Below are 6,000 nucleotides of genomic sequence, written 5' to 3'. Positions count from 1 at the left end.
CAATCATGATATCGAAGATTATGTCACAGGGGTGGGGGGAAGTAGATTGAATCCGTCGAAAAATAACAGGTAATAAAGAAACCAATAATCATGATATCGAAGATTATGCTTGATGTCTTCGTGATTATTGCATGTGTTTGTTTATACGTTTCGGACTTCGGTTCGATGTCGGGGCAAACCCGAGGAATGTTTAGTTATATGTTATGTGTTCTATGTTTCGGAATTCATTCCAATGTCAGGGCAAGTCCGAGGAAGGATTTAGCTTATATGTTTATGTTATGTGTTCATGTTATATGTTTGTGATATGTTATACGTATACCGGACTTCGGTCCGATGCCGGGCGGGGCCCGATGCCGGATTCGTCTGATGTCGGGTGGGGCCCGATGTAGTAGGCAAGGCCCAATGTATGCTATTATGTGATTATGTGTATGATATGTGGTAGTTTAAGGAGACTCATGATATTGCCATATTTATACATAATTTTAGGCAATATTGATCTACATTTTATTTAATATTTTGGTTATTTGCATAGAATTATGGTACTTATAAGGATAAAATGTTATTTGCAGCCAAAATAAAGCATTTTAGAAGAAAGGGACCAGAAGTGACAATGCTTGGAACTTTGGGGGACTTGAAGAAAAGAAGAACGAAAAAAACACCCAAAAGACGTACTCACGACGTGAACAGTTGATGGTTCACGACGTGAGTCAAGAGAGATAGAAGATAAACATCTGGGTGAATGAATCCTTGCAGATCACGATTACCTTGAAACGACCCAAAAATACGACCCGAAAATTTCATTTTTAATATAACCAAAAATCATAAATCTGAGTATCATATTATAAAACCATACACTATGTATCTCAAACCATACTCAAACACTGTGAGAAAACTGAGTCACGATTGTATCAAAACATATCTAAGAAAACTGTATCAACTCCCAGGACAAAAACTGAAGCTGTGGTGTATGCGATGCCATCATCCCGAGCTCTTCCCTTTGCTTGCGGAAGTACCTGAAACCAAAACTGAAACTGTAAGCACGAAGCTTAGCGAGCTCCCCCAAACTACCACATACCATGCAATAACATATAAAGCACATACTGGGGCCTTGCCCCCTCCATCAGACCGAAGTCCGAAGCTGACTGACTGGGACCCCATCCCCTACATCGGACCGAAGTCCGAAGCTGACTGTCTGGGACCTTGTCCCCTCCATCGGACCGAAGTCCGAAGCTAACTGACTGGGACCTTGTCCCCTCCATCGGACCGAAGTCCGAAGCTAACTGGCTGGGACCTTGTCCCCTCCATCGGACCGAAGTCCGAAGCTAACTGAACACAACATATCATAACATATCAACTGGCATAAACTCACATATACTACATACTGCATCGGGCTGTTGCCCGGAACACATAACACATAAATCCTGTCTGAGCCACGAAGGCATCAAACATACTAACTACTTCATCGGACCGAAGTCCGGAAACTACTGCTAACTGAACGGGCCGGCATTGTGGCCTTAGACCCGTTCCTACTGGAAGGAAACTCACCTCGTGAACTGGCTGCTGTGTGTATGGCTCTGGAAGCTAACTGCTGCTGCTCCGGTATCTCCCCGGCTACAAATCCATAACACACTCAATCAAATACTAATCACTACACTGAGGTAAAATGACTATTTTACCCTTGGTCAAAGTCAACTCTCCTGATCAAATTCAACTCTCCTGGTCAAAGTCAACCCACAGTTGACCTGACTCGCCGAGTTGGGCCGCCAACTCGCCGAGTCCATATTCTCACTTCTCACCCTATTCGCTGCTACTCGTCGAGTATGGCATCAACTCGACGAGTCCCCCCTCAAACCTAAAACTCAGTCTATCTGCATCCGACTCGCCGAGTCGTATGAACAACTCGACGAGTTGTTCTTCGAGCTAAGAAGATTGCCTTGGACTCGCCGAGTTGTATGAACAACTCGCCGAGTCCTTCCATTACTGAGTCTGACCTCCAACTCGTTGAGTCCACTCTACCACTCACTGATCCCACTCGGCATCACTCAGATAGGGAAAACTCGGGGACTTGCGGCTCGACTCGCCGAGTCGTTTTTCCGACTCGCCGAGTCGCTTGCATGCAACACCTCCAAACTCGATTCTGCTTGAATCCAGTGTATGCAACTTATAGATCTGGACTCCCTTAATTCGATTAGCACATAAAGATTCTATCTTTACGTGCCCATATGCATCCATGAAGATAAAATGGCTCAAAAAGCATAATAAAGGCTAGATCTAGAGTTTCCATGCAAAGTATCTTCAAAAAGGCCATAGATCTGGGCTCTACAACTCCTAAAGGAACATATCTAAGGGTATCTCGACCTAATAAGGCATCCATACAATCATAAGGCTTGAGAAAAGCATCAACCTAGATCTAGAAAAGTTCTAATGGAGGTTTAAAGCATAAAAGGGGAGGAAATCCGAAGAATACCTTAATGAACTCTGATTTGCCCTTGGATCTTTGCTCTACACCTCTTCTCCTTGCTCCTTTCTTCTTCTTCTTCTTCAAGCCTTCAAAAATCCACACAAGAACACTTAAATTACTCAAGGATTGATTAGGATTTTCTCACAGCTCTCTGAGGGTGAAGGAGGCGAGATTTGGGGCTATAAGGTGGTTTAAATAGTGAGCAACCCGGGGATTTAGGGTTTCTTCCAGACAGGCAGACTCGCCGAGTCCCGAATATGGACTCGCTGAGTCGCCGACTAACACGTGCTCGAAATCTCGTCCCGACTCGGCGAGTCAGGCTATGAACTCGCCGAGTCCCTCTTGCAAATTTCTAATTAAATACTATGGAACCATCATACCGGAAACGGGTCGTTACAATTCTCCCCCACTTGTCTCAGACTTCGTCCTCGAAGTCTGCTATGGCTGAATCTGCAAATAACTCCGGATAGTGCTCCCTTATCTCCTCCTCAGCCTCCCACGTCCACTCAGACCCCTTCCGGTGCTGCCACTGCACCTTCACCAACTGAATTTCCTTGTTCCTCAAGGTCTTTGTCTTCCGGTCCAGAATCGCAACCGGCCTCTCAATGTAATTCAGGCTGCTGTCAACCTGAATATCCTCTAGGGGAACGACTGCTGACTCATCCACCAAACACTTCCTCAACTGAGACACATGGAAAGTGTTGTGGATCTGACTAAGCTCCTCAGGAAGATCCAACCGATAAGCAACCCGACCAACCCGGGCCAAAACCCTGAAAGGACCAATAAACCTGGGACCCAACTTGCCCCTCTTCCGGAACCTGATGACACCCTTCCAAGGTGAGACCTTCAGAAGGACCATATCGCCCACCCGGAACTCCAAGTCTGAACGCCTCCTATCGACGTAACTCTTCTGCCGACTCTGCGCAGTCTGCAATCTACTACGGACCTGCTGGATCAACTCGGTCGTTTTGAGCACCACCTCTGTGCTCCCGAGGACTCGCTGACCGACCTCGCCCCAACAAATCGGGGTCCTACACTTCCTCCCATAAAGCATCTCAAAGGGAGGTCGATCAATACTCGCATGATAACTGTTGTTATACGAAAATTCCGCTAACGGAAGATACGTATCCCAACTGCCACCGAAATCTAAAACACATGCCCTGAGCATGTCCTCGAGAGTCTGAATCGTCCTCTCGCTCTGCCCATCCATCTGAGGGTGGAAAGCGGTGCTGAAATGGAGACGAGTACCCATCTCGTCGTGGAACCGCTTCCAGAATCTGGATGTAAAACGGACATCTCGATCTGAAACCACAGATACCGGCACCCCATGACGTGCCACGATCTCACGCACATAGATATCGGCTAACTTTTCTACCGATATACTCTCCTGGATCGGGATAAAATGAGCACTCTTTGTCAACCGATCCACTACTACCCATATCGAATCTACTCCTCGTGCGGTCCTGGGAAGCTTGGTGATAAAATCCATGGTGATGTCCTCCCATTTACACACGGGAATGTCTAACGGTTGCATCTTGTCGTGAGGCCTCTGGTGCTCCGCCTTGACCTTCCTGCAGGTCAGGCATCTCTCAACATCCCAGTCGACGTCCCGCTTCATGCAGGGCCACCAATAATCGGGTCGAAGATCTCTATACATCTTCGTCGCCCCTGGGTGGATGGAAAATCGAGACTTATGAGCCTCATCCATCAACACCTGTCGTACCCCACCCCAGTACGGTACCCACACTCTCCCGTGAAGCGTCAGCAACCCCCGACTGTCATAATCAAACGAGGCTACTCGGCCCACTATCCTCTCACACTTTTGCCTCTCCTCCTTGAGGCCCTCAACCTGAGCTTCCTTGATCCGCTCCAACAATGGAGTGATCACTGTCATCCTCAAACACAAATCTCTGATAGGGGCCACCGACACCTTGCGGCTTAGGGCGTCGGCCACCACGTTGGCCTTCCCTGGATGGTAAAGGATCTCACAGTCATAATCCTTCAGCACATCCAACCATCTCCTCTGCCTCATGTTCAGACTCGGCTGATCCATAAGATACCTCAAACTCTTGTGATCCGTGTAAATCGTACAACGGACCCCATACAGATAATGTCTCCAAATCTTGAGGGAAAACACAACCGCCCCCAGCTCTAAATCATGGGTAGGGTAATTAGCCTCGTGAGGCTTCAACTGTCTCGAGGCGTAGGCTATCACGTGGCCTCGCTGCATCAACACTGCTCCCATACCTGTGATCGAGGCATCACAGTAGACTACGAAGTCCTCTACTCCTTCTGGCAAGGTAAGGATCAGAGCCTCGCACAATCTCTGTCTGAGGGTCTCGAATGCTGCCTGCTGCTCAGGCCCCCAACGAAATGCCACCGACTTCTTGGTCAGTCGGGTGAGCGGCACTGCTATCTTGGAGAAATCCTGAATGAATCTCCGATAATACCCTGCCAACCCTAGGAAGCTCTGAATCTCAGATGGAGACTTCGGGACCTCCCACTGCATCACGGCCTCTATCTTGGCCGGATCCACCAAAATACCCTTCTGGTTGACGAGGTGACCAAGGAACTGCACCTCGCGCAACCAGAACTCACACTTGGAGAACTTTGCGAAAAGTCTCTCCCTCCTCAGAACTTCCAGCACCTCCTGCAGGTGCTCCTCGTGCTGCTCTTGCGTCTTGGAATACACCAAGATATCATCTATGAATACTATCACTGACCGATCCAGCATCGGCTTGCACACACGATTCATGAGATCCATGAATGCGGCTGGAGCATTGGTGAGCCCAAATGGCATCACCACAAACTCATAATGACCATACCTGGTCCTGAAAGCAGTCTTCTGCACATCCTCATCTCTAACCCGCATCTGATGGTACCCGGAGCGTAGGTCGATCTTGGAGAACCAAGATGCTCCCTGAAGCTGGTCAAACAAATCATCTATCCTCGGAAGTGGGTAACGGTTCTTCACCGTTACCTTATTCAACTCCCGGTAATCTATACACATACGATGCGACCCATCCTTCTTCCTCACAAACAGGATCGGCGCTCCCCAAGGCGAACTACTCGGCCGAATGAAACCCTTGTCTAGCAGTTCTTGCAGCTGCGTAGACAAGTCCTGCATCTTAGGGGGAGCTAGGCGATACGGTGCCTTGGCTATCGGAGCCGCACCAGGAATCAGGTCGATCCTGAACTCAACCTGCCTCTCAGGAGGTATTCCCGGTAAATTCTCGGGAAATACATCCGGGTAGTCTCGCACTACCGGAACATCATCTACTGCTACCTTGCCCTTCTCCCGGGCATCTACTACATAAGCTATATATCCAGCGCAACCCTACTGGAAATAACGTCTCGCCCTCGCGGCGGAACAAAAGGTCAGTCCGTGTTGTGGCCTCTCGCCCTGAATCACTAACTCTCCCCCACTGGGAGTGCGAACCCTCACTAACTGCTGCTCACAATCAATCACCACCCCATTGGGGCTCAGCCAATCCATGCCTACTATAACCTTATATCCTCGCAGGGGAATAGGAACCAGG

Source organism: Lactuca saligna, chromosome 9, assembly GCF_052625555.1.
Source record: "Lactuca saligna cultivar CGN05327 chromosome 9, ASM5262555v1, whole genome shotgun sequence".
NCBI classification, from domain to species: domain Eukaryota; kingdom Viridiplantae; phylum Streptophyta; class Magnoliopsida; order Asterales; family Asteraceae; genus Lactuca; species Lactuca saligna.
The sequence above is the reverse complement of the archived record's forward strand: the minus strand, read 5'-3'. Positions refer to the sequence as shown.